The sequence below is a fragment of the Trichosurus vulpecula genome, chromosome 5 (assembly GCF_011100635.1).
Source record: "Trichosurus vulpecula isolate mTriVul1 chromosome 5, mTriVul1.pri, whole genome shotgun sequence".
Classification (NCBI taxonomy): Eukaryota; Metazoa; Chordata; class Mammalia; order Diprotodontia; family Phalangeridae; genus Trichosurus; species Trichosurus vulpecula.
In genome coordinates this window covers 203,100,130-203,122,060 of record NC_050577.1, presented here as the reverse complement: position 1 = coordinate 203,122,060, position 21,931 = coordinate 203,100,130, and the positions used below count along the sequence as shown (strand labels likewise).

Sequence of the window (21,931 nt, the reverse complement as noted above, 5' to 3'; positions counted from 1 at the left end):
AGTTGGGGGTTCTTGATCATGAAAGTGGAATACTTCTGAGGGATGGTGAGATTAAGGGTACAGCCATCCCTATATAATGGAGGTAGGGTGTAGGAGGGAGATCGTGGGTCCTGAGTAGATCAAAGAACTGGGAGGCAAAGGTATTTGAGGGAACCTCAATGTGTACATTAGTCTCCTGGTATGAGGGAAGGAGGAGAGAAAGACTGTGAGTCAGGTACTGAACTTGTTTAGAAAGAGAGAGAAAAAATCCCTGGGATAAGTAAATAACAGCCACCAGGATATGGACTGAATAATAAATGTGGAGAGAATGAACCTCAAAGGAAGAGAGGTTAGTGAGTGTGATGGAAGAAGGGTCTGAAAGTAGCAGTGGGGAGCAAAGAATATCCTAACTCTTTTTCTCCCGACAAGTGAATTCGGGTGGGGACTCGTATGAGAGAAGTAATAAAAAGCATGGACAGGAATGAAGTGGCATGCAGGGGAAGTCAGGTCTCAGTGAGGGCCAGAAGATGGAAGGGACAAGGAAAGAAGAGACTAGGTCATTCCCCCCACCCCATCGCCATAAACATAGGGCACACTCTTCAACAAACACACACACCATCAGTGGAGAGTAAGCATGCAGAGGGATCATGTTTGAGCACTTAACAGGAAACATGTGTATAGGGGTAACTCATCCCCTGATGTGGCAGGACCACCGATGCCTTCCGATGCTCTCGCTGTGCCACTCCCGTTGGGCTCCACTTTACACTGGGTGTGGTATCTGCTGGGCACATTCCTCTGCTGGGATCTCCGGGTCTCATGGTGATGTCAGGGCACGTAGTCTCTGTTGACTTTGTAGTGACTGTTATACAAGCAGTTTTGTGGCTTCCATGCCAATAGGACTTGTTGTTCTGCTGGTCCCATGACCTGGCAGGTTGAGATGTTTGTTGCTGTTGTTGTTGTTTTAACTGACTAACAAATAGCATCGAAACAACCACATTTGCTGCTGACAGATATGCCTAATAAAGATGTTGGAGTTGGAGTCAAGAAGACCAGAGCTCAAATTCTATTTCAAACACTACCCTTGAGACTGGTCAAATAACTCTCTCTCTGGGCCTCAGTTTCTGCATCTCAAAAAAGAGGAAGCAGAGTATGATGGTCTCCTTCTAGGTCTGAATCTATGATCCTATGATCCTATGAATGTGGACTGCATGTTCTGACTGGAATCTATTTGCATGCTAAACCAGAGAAGATCTTGGGAGTATCCACCCCTAAATTAGGTAGTTATTTGTAATGGGAATCTTTGATCTGTGCCTAGACCTAAGAGTTGAAAAGGAAAGACTTAAGATTAACCTAGAGTTATTCTGACTGGCTTCTGTTAGCTAGAAGTGGTGGCTATAACTAAAGAACCATCAATCTATCCTTACCTTTAGCTATTAGGTTTTAGCTACTGTACCCTGGCTGAGGGGACAGCTGGGTGGAGCGGTGGATAACAGGCTAGGCCTGAAGTCAGGATGATTCATCTTCCTGAATTTAAATCTGGCCTCATATACTTACTAGCTGTGTAACCCTGGGCAAGTCACTTAACCCTATTTGTCTTAGTTTCCTCATCTGTAAAATGAGCTGAAGAAGGAAATAGTAAAACCACTCTAGTATCTTTGCCAAGTAAACCTCAAATGGGGTCAAGAAGAATGGGACACTGGGGTGGAGCCAAGATGGAGGAGTAAAGGCAGGGACTTGCTTGAGCTTTCTCCCAAACCCCTCTAATACCTGCAAAAATGACTCTAACAAATTCTAGAGCAGCAGAACTCACAAAACAATAAAGTGAAACAAATTTACAGCCCAAGACAACCTGGAAGGTTGACAGTAAAGGTCTGTCACACCAGGCTGGGAGAGGAGCGCAGGCTGGCACAGACCTAGCTGGAGCAGGCCTCAGGAGACTGAATCATTAGCCGCTATGGTGGTTTCCAGACTTCTCAAACTACAAATGCCAAAGACAACTTAGAAGGTCAGTAGGAAAGGTCTGTCAGACTTGGCTGAGAGAGGAGCAAGGTCCAGCTCCAGCCCTAGAGCAGTGGCAGCAGTGGCGGCAATGGCGGCAGTGGCAGCAGTGGTGGCAGTGGCAGTAGCTGCTTCTGGAGCTTTCGTCCCACAGACGGTGGGGAGAGCAAGTGGCTGATCATAGAGGGATTGCAGGGATCTCTTTGCTGGCCCTGAGGCAGGATTCCCTTGCTTTGCCTGTGCTTCGATCTGGGTTGCAACGCTAGGTTGTGGTCCTGGGGAGAGGAAGAGAGCTGGCACGGCAAAGCTTGTGGCAGTGGTGGAGAGGGAATCCTCCTCACAGTTTCAAGGCAGAAAAGAGTGCTTGTGGTCACTCACAGACCAGAGCACAGGCCAGGAGAGGAGTAAACACCTCTCCTTTGATCATACCACCTGGGAAGAACTGAAAATTTACAGGTCCCTAGAAATATCTCTGAAAACAGCTGCACAAACCCCTGAAGCTTGGGACAGCACACCCTCTACACTAAAAGCAGAGTCCTACCTTAAAAAAGAGCTAAATAGTCAAGTATTGGCTAGGAAAATGAGCAAACAGCGGGAAAAAATCAGACTATAAAATCTTGCTTTGGTTACAAGGAAGATCAAAACGTATAACCAGAAGAAGACAACAAAGTCAAAGCTCTACATCCAAAGCTTCCAAGAAAATGTGAATTAGTCACAGGCCATGGAAGAGCTCAAAAAGGATTTGGAAAATCAAGTAAGAGGAGTAGAGAAAAAAATGGGAAGAGAAATGAAAGTGATGCAAGAAAATCATGAAAAACAGTCAACAGCTTGCTAAAGGAGGCCTGAAAAAATGCTGAAGAAAATAACATCTTAAAAAATAGACTAGACCAAATGGCAAAAGAGGTCCAAAAAGAAGAGTGGGACATGACTGCAACAACTGAATAGCAACAACCACAACCCTGGACGAGATGGCTTGGGTAGCCATGAAAGAATTAACCCAGAATTTGATCAGGGAGCTCAGAAGAGACTAAGTATTCAATAGTTACTAGAGACTATGAGATTATGGAACCAGGAAAGCAACTAGTCCCCCAGAGCCATCACTGGGCTACCTGAGTCCAGCCGAGCCCAGCAGAGCAGCATTCTAGCAGAGTTGTCCCACTTGGTCAGGAGGTGGTCCAACGAGAGCAGTGTGATAATATCACTGGAAAACACTGGTAATCCTGCAGCATCAGAAAGCATGATTTGCCCCCACCCATATATTTCTCATTTGTTGGTTCCTCAGGTGCAATCCTTCACACTTGTGTATACAACCTCACTGGTTTTATACACACACATATATAGCGGGAGAGGATACCCTAGGTGTGGGTGGAATATTAGTTATGCTACTTTTTAAAATACCTTTGATTTGAACTAATTGTGTTCTCTGGATTAGTAAAGAAAAAGTAAACTTATCAGTGGGGGTTCCTAAGCTATTGTTTTGAGTGAATATGGACCCACAGAGTGTCTTGAACCTGGGGTTTATTCCTCAGGGGTTCTTATGCATGAGAAGGGGGTATCCCAGGTGTTTCATTGTGAGGGCTCAAAAAAAATTTCTTTTCAGCCTATGATTTCAGGGCTTTCTGATTTTTTTCCCCCTAACTCAAATCAGTTCCCATACAAAAATTATATTATGTGGAGTTCATGAAAGTGTTTTGCTTGTCAGTCTTGTTGAATTGTGGGGGTACATTGTGTGAGCATTTGGTTTAAAAGCTACCTTGGTTACGAAGGTATTAGAAGCTTGGTGCTCTTTCACGGAAATTAACTCAAGGAATCAATGGACGAGCTTTTGCTTTTCTTAAATACTTCCTTTCTGCCAGGAAATACAAAAAAGACCAACAGTTGTGGGAAAACCTTTTGACTGTGCTGACCTTGATGTTGTGCATGCTTTGCACTATGCTAAGAACACATTATTGGAGTCAAAAGTATGGGCCAAGGAATACAGGGATGGAGACAAAGTAATGGTATTATGTATGCTGCCTGAAATAGCCACTCCTTCTCATATTCCCAAGGAAACAGCTGTTGATAGGACCACTAGGGAATTCATTAGTAAGCCCTGCCTAATGATGATGATGACCAGGAATTATCTAGAAGGTTTGAGGATGTCCTGGCAAAAGAGTGACAAGGGACAAAGTAAAGACCCTGCTAGGCATCGGAGTGTCACCTAGGACTCATGTATCATCATGGGTGGGTCACAATACATCAACTCCAACAGCTCTAGATGCCATGGCACTACTTAAGGACGAAGTATAGGCTGTAGAGGACTCAGTATTGAAGACTATTGTTCTTTCCAGGGGAGAAAACTTGTCCACCAAATGAGCAACCCTTTGAATTCTGGCTAGATCACTCCACCGTGCATTCAACTAGACAGACAATTTGGTAGAGGGAGAATGCTGGTGATACCTATGTGAAATGCCTAACTGCCTCCCAGCAGAAGGCAGAGAAGGTCTCTGATTTTGTGTTAAAGTTAGAGAAGCTACTGACTTCAGGGCTGTGATCAAGGGCGGACTATGGACCATGTCAGGATGGCTCAGGTTCTCAGGGAAACAGTATACAATGTCTTGCTATTGACCCATAATCATAATAGAGCTAGCATTGAGATCACGCATATCAAAATTTGCAAACACTTAAAATATTACCTCGTTTCATCCTCTCCACCCCCTTGGGAGGTAGGTGCTCTTATTATCTACATTTTTCAGGTGAGAAAACTGAAGTACTGTGAGGTTAAGTGACTTACTCAGTGTCACATGCTGCTTTTAAATGTTTAAACCTGACTTTGGGGGGCAGCTAGATGGTATAGTGGGTAGAGCACTGGCCTTGGATTTTGGAGGATCTGAGTTCAAATGTGGCCTCAGACACTTTCTAGCTGTGTGACCCTGAGAAAGTCACTTAACTCAATTGCCTCTCCAATTGCCAAAAAAAAAAAAAAAAGAAAAAGAAACTGACTCAGGACACATTTAAAAGTTTATATTGCATTACTAACATTTCCTCCATTGCTTTCTTAAGTCTAGACTCAAGAAAACAATAAATCAAGCCCTGATTTTAGCATTTGCTGATTTCTAGGTAAATGCCCCACATTGAAAATGTATCCATCAGCTTTCCAGAGCTAGTTAGAGCTGGCTCCAGCACTCTCATAAACAGTGAGTGTCTAAGGCCACATTTGAATCCAAGTCTTCCAGATTCCAGCTCCAACACTATCCACAGTGCCACTTAGCTGCTCTAGTCAGAAATGGCATAGTCCATCCAGCAGGTAAGGAAAGAGTCTATGACCCTGCAGTTATAACAGACAACGGGTTCTCAGGATTCCAAGACATCTTCCCAGATGTAGGTCACTGAGATCCAATGAAAGACTATCCTGAATCACCCAAATTCCAATGCAAGAAATTGAGATAGGACTGCTAACAGGTGGCCTATTGGGTCAGATTGCCATGTCTGGAAGGGGAAAGTGCCTTAGGACTCAAAGCCAAAGCAGCCTCATGCCAGAGTGGTAAATGGAGAGAAAAGATGACGAGGTCGAGCTACATTCTGTTATAGGTGTGGACTGGATGGTCATGAACCTGAGAGAAGAATCCGTGCTGTTAGATTCAAAGCTGAATACCACTGAAACAGCACAGGGAACCATGACATGGAGAAGGGTAAAGATAAGTAGCCTCTACCTAATTTTCTTAAGTCTTTTACACTTGGACTTGTAAAACCACATGTAACAATGACTGTGGATTGAAAAAGAAGTACAGATTAGCCTGTGGGACAGAGGATTGCAAATGACTATGTAAGAAACATTTACAAAAGATACCTCTTTAATCGATGCAGGGGCTAGACCTCTGAGAAGGACTATCCACCAGTGGGCTACATTGATGTGAATTTGAAGCACCCTAAGGAAGCTGTAGCTATCAGCAGGAAGGTAGACATAATGGCTTTCTTGTATCAGAATTTGGTAAACAGTTTCTGATGAGAGCCTTAGTCGGAAACAACTACAGTCCCCATAATTAGCAGAATGTCACAAGCAGAGATCAGAGGTCAAATATTTAGAAACTCTGACAATCCATGCTTAATTACAGAAGATGATGGGAAGATAGGTGCTAATGGTGACGGAAAATACCTCAGGAGCATTGGCTCTTCCACCTCAACAATGCATTCAGAAGAACAGTGAAAACAGAAGATGACTCAAGTGACTGAGGAACAGAAGGGCATTTGGGAAGAAACTCCATGGAATGACTGGTGCACTGTCATGGCATGTGCAGAATGAGAGGCTCAATGGAGGAGCAATGAATAGGATCCAGCTCATCAGTGCTGGACTTCTTCAAGAGCAATCACAGAATAGAGTCCTATCAGACATGTAAGACCTTAGAACCATGTGAGAGAAATCTGGATAGATAGCATCATCACAGAGGATAGCAGTCCATATGCTTACCCTAAGGGTCCATGGAGAGATTTTAGGGAGTCCATGAACTTGGTAGGAGAAAAAAGTATATATATATTCTCAATATGATAATTAGTTTCTTTTGTATTTATCCATTCCTATGTACTTTTATCTATTTAAAAACACTCTTCTGATAAGAGTTCCATAGGCTTCACTAGACTACCAAAGGATCTATGATACAAAAAAGATTAATCCCTGCTCTATACTGTTTTTAAACATCTCAGAGTCCAAAATGGATGGAATTAAAGGGAATCTAGGTATTAGTTAGGCAAGGATTCATCCTGATGGCCCTGATGACAGGCTCTCTATGGAGGCAGGAGACAGTTCTGGAGAATGAGGCTATGGAAGAAGAACCCAGGTCTTGACAGGAAATACTTCCTTGGTGCCAGAAGTAGGAGATTTCTCCTTCTCCACATCCAATCAGCATGTCATCTTGAGGAAGTTCTGGCCTCAGCAGGGAGCAGGCCCAGGAGTAGATGCAACTCTGAGGAGTGTGACCAGCCTTAGCCATCAGGAGTCCAACTAAGGAGAGGAATAGGCTTAGGAAGCCCAGCTGAGTGACCTACTCTGTAGAAATACTATCCCTAGGAGGTACAAAATGAGAACCCCATGAGAAAGGAGAGCTCATTGCAGGGCTAGAAGTATGGGTTGATTTGGCCACATGCTTCCTTTCTGTACACTGCTCTACTAGTGGACTCTCCTTGCGTGCTCACTCTTCCCACTGTCACTGTGTTTAGCTGGGGAACAGTATACTCCAGGTTCATGGGAGAAATGTTTTATAGCCACTGTGTGCTGCTGCTGTTCTTTTTGTGTCCTCTCAGTAAATGCCTTTACTTTGAGTTAATTGTGTCTACTGGCTGACTATTAAAGTTAAGTGTACCAGTGAGGGCTCATGGCCTATAGTTTTTAGAGTATGGACACACAGAATACCAAGAACTTGTAGGTAGTTTCCCCTGGGAACCAAATCTTGGACTGGAAGTGTTGTGGTGAGTAAAACAGAATGGGGAGATATAAATTTATCTATATTTCTATTTATCTATATAGATATTTCTATCTATCATTTGTCTATCATCTCTTTATCTATCATCTGTCTACCAATCATTTGTTTATTTGGCAATCTATCATCTGTCTGTCATCTAGCTATGTCTATCTATCTATATATGCATATCTGTCTGTCTATCTATCTCAGGTCAGACCCTTGGACTGCTTCCTTTTGAACATGAAGATACAGAGAGACTGAATTCATCCTTCTGGGCTCAGCTCAAGCTCAACTTCTTTCCATAAAATCTTTTTCAACTACTCCAGATACTCATGATTTTTTTGTCTGAACTCTTAGAGTTTCCTTACAGCTCTAAGATTTTATGATCTATGAGTCATACAAGCTCTGTTCAAGTCTTAACCAGGAATGTTCAGCCATTTGGTGGTCACAGGAATGGAGAAGATGAGCAGGAAGAGTCCTGTGGGCCAGAGTCAGGGTGAGATGCATTCCTGGGTTAGCATTCCAAAGCACAGGGCTAGAGAATGGCATGTGAGTTGCTGTTCTGCTCATTTACCCCATGCGGTCAAAGGGCTGTCCTGCATTCTTACCCTCTTTTGGCATGAGCACTTCTGAGACTGGAATTTCTCTAACCTGCAAACGGATTTAGTTTTCAACCAGAACAAAGAAAAATGACTTGCTTACTTGCCTGCATTGGCTAACTGGAACTTCTGACTCCCTTACTTCCTTGGTCAGTCTAAGGCTGGTGGAGGTAAGTACTTAGAAAAAAACTGAGTTCAGAATCCTGAATCAGACACTTACTATCTGACCTCTGGCAAATCATTCAGCCTCTCTGTCTCAGTCTTCTTATCTGCAAAATGGGGATAATAATAGCATCTATCTCAAAAGGCTTTTGTGAGTATCAAATGAAATAATAGATGTAAAGCTGCATTATAAACTTTGAAGTGCCCTATAAATGTTAGCTAGTATCATTAACCAATTAGCCTACTAGAATTTAAAAGGGGAAGGGACCTTATAAAATAGTCCAACTCACTTTTCTTTCCTTTTTTTTTTTGGTAAATATTATTTTATTCCAACTCATTTTTCAAATGAGGAAACTGAGACCCAGATAGTTAATTGATTTGTCACATAACCAGTAAGAGTCAGAGGCAGGATTGGGAATTAAGTCTTCCTGACTCTGGATCCTTATGCTACCCTAACTTAACCAAATTTTCCCAAGGTTCTGGCCCTAGTCTCCTTGAAGACAGGTACTGTTGGCCTTTGTCTTTTGTTTTCCATCCTCTCTCCACCTAGCACCTAGTGTAGTGCTGTGTACATCAGGGCTGTCCAAAATGGGGCTCACCTACAAGCATAGAAATTTACATAAATGCTTTAGTAATGGAAGCCAAGCTACTGCAGAGCTCTCACTAAAAGGGCAAATCAAAATATATCGTCTATTGTTTCAATAAAAACCTAAGGTTGGACAGCCCTCGTGTACATCATAGGTGCTTAGTAAGTATTTGTTAAATCAATTGTTGGACTTTAAGTTTCCCCTCAATAGATAGAGATGGAGTCAGGCTATTCAAAGGTGGAGAGGCAAGAAAGCAGAGAATGATCTTGGGTAACCCACGGTAATCTAGAGTTTGCTGGAATGTAGGGGATTTGTGGGGATGTACTGTGAGACAAGGCTTTAAGGTAGACTGGTTTGGATTTAACTCAGTAGGCTAGGCAATGGAAGATTTTTGAGCAAGAATGTCACATGATCAGAACAGAGTATTAAGAAGATTAGTTTGGCAGTGTGGGGTGGGAAGCATTAAAGGGAGGAGAGACTGGAGGCTGGGATACCAGTTAGGAGCAATAATTCAGTTGAGAGGCCATCAGGGCCTCAGTCTGGTGGTAGTATAAATATTAAAGTGGGGATAAATAGGAGAGAGATTGTAGAGAAAGAACTCACAGTATTTGAATATGATTTTTGAAATATGATATCTAGATGCTTTTTTTTGTGGTTATGGCTTCCAGGTAGACCAATGATTGTAAAGTTATCTCTCCTTGATATGTTTTCCAGATCACTGAAATACCTTACATTTTCTTCTGTTTTCAATCTTTTGACTTTATTTTAATATTTCTTGTTGTCTCCTGGAGTCATTAACTTCCTGTTTGGTCCATTTTGATTTTTAGGGAGTCTGTAGTTACTTGAGTAAGGTTTTATACCTCTTGTGTTAAGTATTTAATTCTCCTTTCAAATTTCTCCTCTATAATTTTAATTTCATTTCTAATGCTTTCTTCTATCCTCTACTCTCATTTTAAATCTCATTTTGAACTCTTTTAAAAACTCATGTCATTTCTTCTAGCAATTCTAATTAATCTAGTCCCGAGGATGTATTTTTCTTTTAGGTTTTGCTTGTAGGTATTTTGGAGTTATTTTTCTCTTCTGGTTTTACATCTTGGGCATCCTGGTATTGAAATAGTTCTTTATTTACATAATTTTTGTTAGTTTACTCATTTTTGGCACTGAGGTCAAGCTCCTTGTCTGGGAGTCAAATCTCAGATCCCCTCTCCACAGGGTATCCGGGTTGGAGCAATCCCGGAGCCTTTGCCTTTACCCCAAGGCTCAGTCCAAGGTCCTTCTTACGACAGGGACCAGACTGTGTTGAGACCCTTTCTTGGGGTAGGGGGAATGATTCATGTTCTTTCACCTCAGAGACCGAGGTCCCTTCTGCTCCAGGGACTGAGGTGAAGCTGTTTCTTTCTCCTGGGGGTGAGGGGTAGGGAGGCATCTTTCTTTTACCCAGATTCCCCCTTCCTCCAGGGATTGCACTGAGTTGAAGCCCCTTCCTTTGATGGACGCCTTTCCTTTGCTCTGAGGTCAATCCTGCTCAGGAGTTTAGAGAACTTGACCATATTAAAGTCCTTTTCTTCCCAATGACCTGCTCTGAGGGTTTTTTCCTTTGGTTGTGAAGTCCTTCACTTTTTCCTGATGCCTGAGTCTGAGACCCTCTACCCCCTGCTCTAGGGATCCAGATCAGAGATACCACACCGAAGGGGGCTGAGTCCTACATTGGTTGGGGTTTAGTAATGTAGCTGGTGGGGAATGGAGGTGGAGAAAGAGGAGCTGAGAACCACTGTTGCCTTTTAGTCTGCCATCCTGGCTGGCCCCCAAGTATTATTACTGCCATTACACAAAGAGGGATATCAGGAAGAGGAACAGGTCTTGGGAGGATTTGGTTTTTCCATTTCTGATCCCTGAGTTCAGGAAGTGGAGGGGATAATAGCGTCTGCAGTAAATTTTGTTGCATATCCTGAGCCCTTCTAAGGGTCATGAGACATGTCCAGAGGGGGATGGGGGATGGATCTGTTTTGGGCTTCAAAAGAAGCTGTTTCCAAAAGAGCTGTTTCCCTGAGATCATCCAGTCCTCGAGTACACATCTTCATCACCAAATTGCTAGGTTGGAGAAAACAATAAAGAGACTGGAACTGAATTAGAAATAGGAAATGGGCTGGCAAAACCATGCTCCTGAGCCTGCAGTGGGACTTTAATTCTAAGTTTCTTCTTCCCACTTTTTTACCCCTTCCCCCCATCCCTAGAATCTCGGGGTCACAGAATTTCAGAGATGAAAAGGTCCTCAGAGATGCTTTAAATTAGTTTAAACCCCTACTAGAAGCAGGAATCCTTTGACTGGGATGGGGATGGGGCACTTTAAAAAGCTTTCAATTGAAGTTAATTCATTGGAGAAGGAATCTTTGCACATATTTTCAAAGTCCCTGCCCCTCCTCCCCGCTGTCCCATGACTACCATATCCCTCTCTTTATCCCACTTCTCTCTTACCGCCCCTCCCACTCCCCCACCCCTGAACACATTCTGCTAGTGGTAAGAGCCTGCCGGCGACTTCCTCTACTCAGCCCCTCCCACTGAACACACCGAGTAGCAGCAGCATGAGACTTGGCATCAGGAAGGATATAAACATTGGGCCTTTTAGGTGAGGAAGAGGCGGAGGGTAAGAGGTGCGAGTCAAGGAGGCAGAGGGGAGGTGGGAGGGGAGGGAAGGTAATCTTAAAAGAATTTGCATTTTGAGAATATATTTAGAAGGTGCTGCTGCTTGTCAGACCACCACTGGCTATAATTATGGTTGAAGAGTCACTTTTATTCTCAAGCCCTATTTTCAGGTGTTTACCACTCTCTAAAAACAAAAAAAAGAAGGAAAAGTTGCCTTGAAGGCAGACAGTCTCTTGTGTATTCTCAGTCTCACAAGGAAAAATCTGGGGACCATTTGGTAAAATTCCGCTTTGCTCTCATGGAGTTACCTGAGGACAGGGATTTTAGGGTTTAAACTTTCTTCTTCATGCGAAAGGATGACAGTGAGGACTTGAGTGGAGACAGAGAAAGGGACCCAGAAGAAAAGATTCCTGGGTTCCATTCCTGTCTTCTCTAAGGACTGGGGGATGGGGAGATTAAGCTGCTTTTTTTCCTATCTGTGCCTTACTTTTCCCCTCTGCAAAATCGGGATGATGTGATTAGTCATATATGGTTTGAAAGCCCCTGAGTACAAAAGAGATACTTTAAAGAAATATAGACGAAGAACAGGATATGTTCCTTATCTTTACTGAGCTTACAACATAGTTGTGAAAACACACACATAAATAAAAACATATAAAAGTGAAAAAAATATTAAAGGAGTTCATGTGTATTGTAATGGTGCATGTTAAAATCTTATGGTCCAAAAAAAAAATATGTATCTTGAACATGGGGACAAAGGGCCCCTTCTCCACACAAAACAGGATAGCAGCTCAGCCAACTAGGAGCAAGTAATGTCAGGCAATGAGATCACACATATGCCACTCATATGATCTGCCTTGTTCTTCTGAGTCTGTGTTCCCCAGTGGTTCCCCACTGTTGCTATTGGCCTGTCTCTTCAGCCAGGCCCTTTTCTGGCAGCAGGGTGTGAAAGAGGAGCTGAGAGGGCAGACATGACTTGGCTGTCAGGGATAAGTTTTTGGCAAAACCTTCTGCCTCCAGCAGGACGGTCTCCATGTTTTGGGGCTCAGGATCTAGAGCCCCTGCAGGATACTGGTTCTAACTCTGCTGCAGCTATCTTCCAGAGTCAGAGTTCATATTCTAAACACAATGCTGACATCTTGAGGGAATGTGCCCTATGCTAGGGAGCCACCCTTCGAAGGCCTGCCTCCTTTCCTCCTTCAGTGCCTGGAGCCAGCAGCTGTCACCAACCCCACCCCAGACTAATATAACCACAGTATCAGAAAGCATTCAAAACACTATAATGCCCTCGTTACTCCTCTCTGCCTACCCAAATCCTACTCATCCCTTAAGTCACCTCTTCTGCAAAATCTTCTTTCCCAGACTACCCCATTCCACCCCTGGCCCCCAGTGATCTCTCCTGTAGACTAATGGCATCTATTGTCTATTGCATATACTTGGCAGCTAATCATGTAACACGAGATGGATTGCCCTGCCAATAATGGGAACTTTTCAATGCAGCTTTAGGTGCCCATAGTAATGAGGCAGGGGAAGGGCTGTTCATGGCAAAAGTTACAGGCTACAGGACTCCTAGGGTTGCCCCTGGACACCAAGATTGCATGAGGCAATACAAACTTGGGGAAAAAAAGAAGAGAGAAACCACATGAATAGGAGGTGGGCTATGGAGCTAAGAATAGGAAGTAAGATACAGAGCCTGGCACAGAAAAGAGACTGGGCTCAGTATCCAGGGACTTGTGGGGTATTTCTGAGTTTTCTTGAGATAGAAAGGTAAACTGCAGGTTGTGGTCAGAGTGGTGGGAACTCATGGAGTAATACTGTCAGTAGTGAGCAGGATCCTGATGACTCTGGGTCCAAAGCAAGAGACTTCAGAAGAGGCCATCCTACCCAAGAGATTAAGCAGATTTCCATGCTAGCCACTGAAAAATACAGAGAAAAGAAAGAAGAGATTAGCATTATAAACACCCACTTTTAAGGTTTTACCAGATTTATTCCTCATTGGTCACTTCCAGAAGGGTAGGAGATTGCACACATATGTAAATAGGGGCAGAGAATTTGTCTTCTACTTGATTTCCTCTTACTTATATTGCTTTGATCTCCTTACTGGGATGTGGAGGATCTTAGGTACAAAGACGAGTAACCTTTCCTTTGACTTCATTCCTTTCATCTCCTGCTGAGCCTGTCCTATGAGGATAAGAGGAGTGGCATTTTCCATTCAGTGATGAACATTCTCCCACCCTTTAAATCCCAGTGACTCCGAAATACTGTAGAATGTAGGTCATCATCAAAACCCCATTCCACATTCCTACCACCCAATTGCTCCTTTGCATTCCCCTCAATCCTCAAAGTTTCAACCTAACCACCCAGACCTTCCACTGTGCCCTCTGGAATGCCTGTTTTGTAGGTAACAAACTACCCTTCATCATAAATCTTTTTCTCTCCTATTCCTTTCATCTAATAGCTCTTACTAGAACCTGCCCCCCACCCCCACCCTGCCAATGATGACGCAGCCTTCCTAGACACACTTTCCAGTTCTGGCTGTACCTTCACTCATTCCCCTTGGTTCATTGATTGAGGTGAGGGTGTTAGAATACTCCTTACTCCCCATTACCTCTTCCAGGTTCTCTCTCTGCCTCCATAACTCAGTAATCTCTCTTGCTTTGAGATCCATGCTATTCATATCTACTACCCAATCAAAATTCCCGTAGCTATTGTCTACAGACCTCCACCACCCCATCCCCCACCCCCATCACTCCCCTTCCTTCCTCAATGAGTTTTATATCTAGCTCACAATTTTTTCCTCCTCCCCATCTCCGGCCCTCATACTAGGGAGCTTCATATACATATTGATTCTCCCTCAAATACTGTAACCACTCAGTTCCTCCTTCACCTCACCTCAGCCAAATACAAAAATGGTCATACCCTTGATCTTGCCATCACCCACAAATGTTGCACCTCTATATGTTCAAGAATTCTGAAACCCCTTTAACTGACCAAAATCTATTGACTTTTCATTTCTCTCTGCTTTCCTTTATAAAACCCTATTCTTTGTCTGCACCATAACCTCCAATCCCTTGATCCCTCAATTCTCTCTCAGACCCTCTCCTCTGTACTAGCCAATCTCTTTTTTTCTCCCCATCTTGACTCTTTGGTGAACCTATTCAATTCTACACTGTCCTCTTCTCCTGAATCCCTAGCCTCATTACCATATTGCTGATTATGCCCAGCCAAGCCTCAGCCTTGGATAACTCCCATCATTCATTGCCTTTGCTCCTATATACTTGCTGTTGAACAGAGGTGGAAAAAATTACAACACTATTCTGATTGGGACCACCACAAATTTATGTTACATGGCCCCAACTGGGCCCTCACTGCTGCTAAGCAATCCTTGTGAGTCTTAAAGGTATATCAGTCAGTCCTGGTTTAGAACTGTCTGGCAGAAGCAGAAGCTTCTAGCTCAGAAAGTTCAACCACTGAAAAGAGGATTGGCCCAAGCATGGCCCATTTTATCAGAAGACAAGATAGGAGCTATCAGAACAGTACCTAGCCAAGATGCATCTAATTGGGAGAGTATGTAGAGTGCTAGCTCTATGTACTGAGTTCAAATACAACCTCAGGCACTTACTAGCTTCCTGAGCCTGGGTAAGTCACTTAACTGCTCTCTGCCTCAAAGGATTATTGTTAGGATCAATTTTTTTAAAAACTCAAAAAACAAAAAACAAACCATTACTACAGTGCCTGGAACATAGTAGCCAGTTAATGAATATTTGTTCCTTTCCTCCCTCTCAGATGAAATGTAAAATGATTAATTAGCAATTCTTTGAGCTTCTTTATGTTCTGATAAAGCTTAAATATTAGTGTTATAAATTTTAACTGAATTGCATTCTAATTGTTCTGTTAATGCTTACTCTGATTCCTTTGGGCTTGGCATTCCTTTTTGTAAGTAGGAATTAAATAATATTTGTTGTACCCTGATTTATACTGCCCATTGAGTACCTTTTTTTACTTTCCCCTTTTTGGGGGACCACTGAATTTGTGAAACATAATTTTATGTACTGTATTTAAAATTGTCCCTTGGGTGGCTGGCATGGGGGACTTAACGAGTCAATGAATGTGAGGAAAGTGAGCCCATTCTTAGCAGAGGCCATGTTCCCCAGGATCAAGCCTGGTCCTAGATAAGGGATGAGAAGGAATAAGTGGCCCAGCTGCTGTAAATCCAGGCCAGCAGTTCCTCAACGAGTTAGGGGAACAAGTATCCTTGTATAAAAGAGGCCCTGCTTTGGCAAAATTTCTTGTCAGTGGCTGATTTCACCAATGTAGAAACTTCCCTTGCTATCAGCCAGCTTCACCTCAGGACCTCCAGATCTTTCACACTCAGAAGGTTACCTCTAAGCCTGGTCACATCCACACTGGTTTACTTGTTCACCTAAGATCCATAAAAAATAATCTCTATAAGGGAAAATACAGCCAGGGCCCCTACAAGCCCACCTAGTTGAGTCAATGATCCTTGTGGGAAGCAGTAGCAGCATTGCTGTGATGCTCGGGTAGAGAAGGACCTATCTTCCCATACCTCATGCCACCTGGAGAGTCTCAACAAGAGGGTTCCAACCAGAAACTGTCTCTTCTTTTGTGAAAGCCGCCTGACTTCACTGTACTGATGGTTAGATTGGAGTTATTACTTGTGTTATTACTTTATCATTACTTGTGTTACCTAGATCAACTCATGTTCCCTCTCTAGGCTTCATTGTAAACAGGAGTGGTGGGTGGTAACAGATTATTCATAGCAAATTCATCTGGGCAGTTTCCTGATCAACTTGATAAGTTTATGGGTTAGTGAAGCCTTTGTTTGGGATCTGCATTCAAGCAGAGTTCTTAACCTATGGTCTTTGAAATTGGAGTTTTTAAGAAATATTTTGATAACTATGTTTCGGTATGATTGATCTCTTTTGTAATTTTATGTATTTTATTTTATGACTTTAAAAACATTATTCTGAGAAGGAAGCCATAGGTGTTAAAGGGTCCATGATACTAAAAAGGTTAAGAACTCCTGCATCAGAGTCTCACAGAAATACTGTGAGATGGGTATTATAGGTTGGGCAGCTAGGAGGCACAGTGGATAGAGTCCTGGGTCTGGAGTCAGGAAGACTGATCTTTCTGAGTTCAAATCTAGCCACAGACACTTCCTATCTGTGTGACCCTGGGCAAGTCTTTTAACCCTGTTTGCCTCAGTTCCTCATCTGTAAAATGAGCTGTGAAGGAAATAGCAAACCACTCCGGTACCAACAAAACTGCAAATGGGGTCGTGAAGAGTCGAACATCACTGAACTACAAGAAGGTATATTATTTTCATTTTATAGATGAGACTAAGAAATTAACAAGTTCACAGTGCCAAAGGTCACATAGCTAGTAAATATCAGAGGCAGGATCCAAACTTAGGTCTAATACCAGGCCCTGCACTCCCAACTCAGTTCAGTAATTCAATCAAGATTGACTATGCCAGGTACTATGGGCAAGGCACTGCACTAAGCGCTGGGCTCTCTCTCCAATAAACCAATGTTGCCTTCCAGGTATGTTAAGCTCAGCAACATGCATAGCTTGCCTTATACAGAACAATATACAATTCTTCTGTGTGGTTTTTGAGTCAATAGCTCTGCAGTAATGTTTGGTTTTGTTCTGTTTTGTTTTGTTACTGCATGTCCTATTATTCCTTCCTGGAGAAAGCAGAAGAGCTCATAGGGAAGAGGCTTTTCGGTTATTTTCAATTAAAGTAGTTACTAAGTGCCTTCTACATGCTAGGCATCGAGCTGGGCACTGGAGATACAAATACACAAGTAACATAATACCTGCCCTCAAGGTGCTTATGTTCTACTGTGAGAATACAACATTGTTCATGAAGAAGTAAATATAGGATGGTACCCTCAAAATACACAGTAATGAGGGGTACTAAGAACTCCTCTTGAAGGAGGTGGTGTTTGAAGGACCTCGGTGGTTCAATAGAGAGCTGGGCCTGGATTCTGAGTTTAAATCTCGTCTCAGGCACTTACTAGTTGTTCAACCTTGGGTCAATCACTTAACCTCTGTTTGCCTCAATTTCCTCAACTGTTAAATGTGGATAAATAATAGCGCCTACTTCCCAGGGCTGCAGTAAGGATTATATTAGATAATAATGACAAAGTGCATGGCGCATAGTAGGTACCATATCAATGCGAGCTATTGTTATTGTTACTCCAACTGAGACTTTAAAGGACATAGGATATGGAGGTGAGGAGAGTTCTTTGCAGGCATAGGAGACAGCCTTATGCAAATGCATGGAGGCAGGAAATTTATAACATGTATTAGGAACAGTAAGCGGGCTAGTTTTGTTGGTGTATAAATGAGGAGGCGTAATACAAAATTAATCTGCAAAGAAAGTCTGTAGCCAAACTGTGAAAGGTTTTCCATGCCACAACAGAGGACTTTGTATTTTAAGTCTGCTTTGGTCTTTCCCCGGAATGGCTCATTGGGAGATCTCTAAGTCTCTCCTAGGAAAAACATTAGAGAAAAAACAAAGTAATTCTGCCTAGACTCTATACTTTCTCCCTTCCCACTTTGGGTCATGTAGTCCCAAGCATTTTAGCACTGGTTATCTTTCTAGAGATATTTGTTTTAAAGTATCTCCTAAGGGGGTCACCATCATCACTCCTCTTAGATAATGGCTATGATGAATTATCCCAACTCTCATTCTCACTGATGAGTTGAGTTCTAGAACAAGGTTACATGTTCCCCTCAGGGTTCTAGAGGTACCTTTGAAGGGTTGGGATGTCTTTTTAATGCCATTGGCTTGAGCTCCCAATCTAGTACATTCTCCCCAATATAAATTGCCAAGTATTAATGCCTCAGTATCATTTAACTAGTTAATACAAATTAGCTTTCGTAAAGGGATATTTCCCTAGAAGATGTAGCAAAAACAGAAGTACAAATATTTACCCCCTCTATACCTTCTTGGTCCCTGGGAAGAGCAGACTTAAACTTAAAGTAGTTGCTACAAAGCATTGAACCCCATCAAAAATTCTTCCAAATAGCATAGCAGATGGACAAGTTGCTTCTGATCAAATGAGAGGTTCTTTATAAAGGTTCCTTCCACTCCTCCTCTTCCTTCTTGGATGCTATCCTTGGTTAAGTAGGTCAGTCAGGGCTTTACTCCTCACTGGGCTCAGATTTTTGTAGACTCTGGCATAGAATCCCATCACTGGACCTTTGGCCATCTCCCAACCTTTCAAAGCTCACAAGGTCACAGTTGTGCTGCCTTCAATATCCCTTTACCTAAAGGAGGAAAAAAAATAGATACAATAGGGAAAAATACCAACAGCCAGGCCATGTATTTCTGTCTTTATTTCAGTCCAGGTGGAGAGAGTAGGCTCTCTGTCCCCCTCTCCCTCTCCCAATCTCTCTCTCCTTCCCTCCCCTCCTCTCTTCTCCTCCTCTCTCTTCTCCTCCCTTCCTCTTTCCCGTCCCCTCCTCCCCTCCACCTCCCCTCCCCCTTCCCTCCCCTCTTCTCCTCTTCTCCTCTTCTCTCCTTTCTCTCTGTCTTACTCTTCCACCCTGAGGCTTATAGCAGCCCTGGACTTCTCACTTATCTGCAACCAGTCAGGAAAAGAGATAGTGCTTGTTCTGACTGGTCGATGCCTTTTGAATGCATACCTAGTTCTGGCTCAGCAGTCAATTAAAAGTCCTCTTCTAAACTGAGTGGTTAGCATGCAGGAAATATTCATAGAATAACTGTATGCTCTGAAGCAGAGAGCAGGACTTTCTATTACCCATCATCATGTACCTCCAAAATCCTCACCATATGGTTTGGTAACAGGCAAAGCATTCTGGGAGTGCTTTGAGGATAGAACTCCCATTGGCCCCTGTTTTTGTTACATGAAAAAGGAGTGGAAGTCAGAAAGACCACAGACTTCTACATCTCCCATTTGATCCATTTCTCTAATGTTGTTTTGGAGAGTAATTAGAATGTCTAACTTTAGAAGCCATCTACATGGAGATAATGCTTGAACCCTTGGGGGCTGATGAGAACATGGCAGGCATACGAGAACTGAAGAGTATGGGGAGAAAAGAGAAGAGAGCTCAGGACACAGTCTTGGGAGATGCACTCTCCTCCCCCCTGCCCCGCCCCTTCATGGATGATGCTCCAGCCAAAGAGACTGAGAGGGAAAAGTTAGACAAGGAGAAAGAGAACCAAAAGTGAACAGTGCCATGAAAGCCAAGTGAGGACAAAGTGTTCAGGAAGAAGGGGAGTTTGATGGTGTCAGAAGCTAAAGAGGGGTCAAGAAGAATGAGGTCAAGAAAAGACCATCAGATTGGGCAATTAAAGGATCATTGGAAAATTTGCAAAGAACAGGTCCAGTTGATTGATAAGGTTAGAAGCCAGATTAAAAACGGTTGACAAGTGATAGAGGAAATGGAGGAAAAGCATGTAGACAGATTTTTATGGGAATTTGGTTGAGAGGGGAAAAGAGATCTAGGAGGATGATAGGTTCTAGGGAAAGTTGCTGTTGCTTTGAAGGATGGGAAGACTTGGTGTTTTTGTAAGTAGCAGGAAAGGAAAGAGTAGATAGGAAGCAATTAAAAAGTAGAAATAATAATAATGATGATGATAGCTACCATTTATATAGCACTTTGATGTTTGCAAAGTACTTTACAAATATTACCTCTTCTAAGACTTACAACCCATCTGGGAGATAGGTTTTATCACCCTTTAATGGATTAGGAAACTGAGGCAGAGAGAGGTTAAGTGACTTGCCCAGGGTCACACAGCTAGGAAATGTCTGAGGCCAGATTCGAAGTCAGCTCTTCCTGACTCTAACTCCATTATGCTCTCCACTGTTCCACCTAGATGCCTAGAGTGTAAATGAAGTTGCAATCTGCTGAAGATAATAGGAGAGGATGAGATCTAGGGCACACATAGAGAGATTAGTCTTGGAAAGAAGAAGAAATAATTTGGAGGTGATGTCAAGGGATTTTGAGATGAAGAGAAGAGGGAGAACACAGGAACCAGCTACTATTTTCTCAGGAAAATAAGAGGCAAGGTCCTAAGCTAAAAGGGGGTAGGGGGAGATGTGTAGGAGGCTCAAGGGGAGAGGAGGTGGTTTGGAATGTCCTCTGTGGGAAGTGGAACAGAGAATCATTTAGGAAGGAGTAAGAGGATAGGAACTGTGATGGAAGGAAAGAATGAACCAGGTACTTGAAAAAAGGAGACTGATCTGGAGGTTGATATATTATAGTGATTGGCAGCTAGGTGGAGCAGTGGATAGAGTGTAAGGAAGTAAGGAGTAAGGAAGACCTGAGTTCAAATCCAGCCTCAGACACTTCCTAGCTGTGTGACCCTGGGCTAGTCACTTTATTATGTTTCCCTCAGTTTCCTCATCTGCAAAATGAGCTGGAGAAGGAAATGGAAAACCATTCCAGTATCTTTGCCAAGAAAACCCCAAATGGGGTCATGAAGAGTCAGACACGACTGAAATGATTGCATAACAACATGATGTTACTGTGATAGAAATCTAGACTCTGTGACACAGAGGGATAGCAGAAACCTCAAGGGAATAGATATCAATTGAGGAGTGGGTAAAGGAATATTTTTTTTGGAGGGGGAAGGGCAGGGCAATTGGGGTTAAGTGACTTGCCCAAGGTCACACAGCTAGTATGTGTGTCAAGTGTCTGAGGCTAGATTTGAACTCAGGTCCTCCTGACTCCAGGGTAGGTGCTCTATCTGCTATACCACCCAGCTGCTGCCCCTAATTGTCTCAACAACAGAAAGCATTTCCTACTTCAATAGGGCTTAAAACTACTGATGGAACTTTGCACTTAAATTGATTAATAAAATACAATCTAATCTGAAGATCTAGAGGGGCTTCATGTAGGAGGTGTTACATGAGTTGAGCCTTGAAGAAAGCTAAGGATCCTAAGCATCAGAGGTGAGGAAGAAAAACATTCCAAGAATATGACCCAGTCCTTTCAAAAGCCCTGAGACAGGAGATAAAATTCCAAACTCTGGGAATGATGAGTAGGCTGGTTTGACTGACACAAAAAAAAGGTATGAAGAGGAGTGAGGTGAAATAAGACTGAGAAAGCAGGGTGGTGTGAGATGATGAAAGGTGTTAAATGCCAAGCCAGGTTTGCATTTTATCCTAAAAGCAATGGGGAGCCATTGAATGTTCAGCACATTTACCAAGAGTTGCAATTATTCATGATGTTTGAGTCATACAGAGGGAATGGAGCTGACATATCATGATCAATTGCTAGTATTTATATGTTACTTTAGGTTTACAAAGCACTTGATACATATTACCTCATTTCTTCATTGTTCAGACTGGCCCACATGCAGTGGTGAGGGTGTGAGGAAAGCGTGGTTGGACAGTCATAATGGATACCAGGTGTTTGCTCTTGGTCCTGTCCTTATTGTATAATGTTATAATACTTTCCTAGTTGTTTCTCCCCTTTGGTGGACATCAGGAGAGATGAGATGTTTGTACCCCTGAGGTGCTATATGTGG

General features: G+C 42.9%; 1 protein-coding gene across 1 annotated transcript in view; it reads left to right on the top strand.

Moving 5' to 3' along the window:
* Positions 1–8,119: 8,119 nt before the first annotated feature.
* NINJ2 (ninjurin 2) overlaps positions 8,120–21,931 on the top strand; it is a 95,884-nt gene continuing 82,072 nt past the window's right edge. Inside the window, exon 1 of the mRNA XM_036762113.1 lies at positions 8,120–8,181. The gene's annotated coding sequence lies outside the window, so the exon portion shown is untranslated. The remainder of the gene's footprint in view (positions 8,182–21,931) is intronic.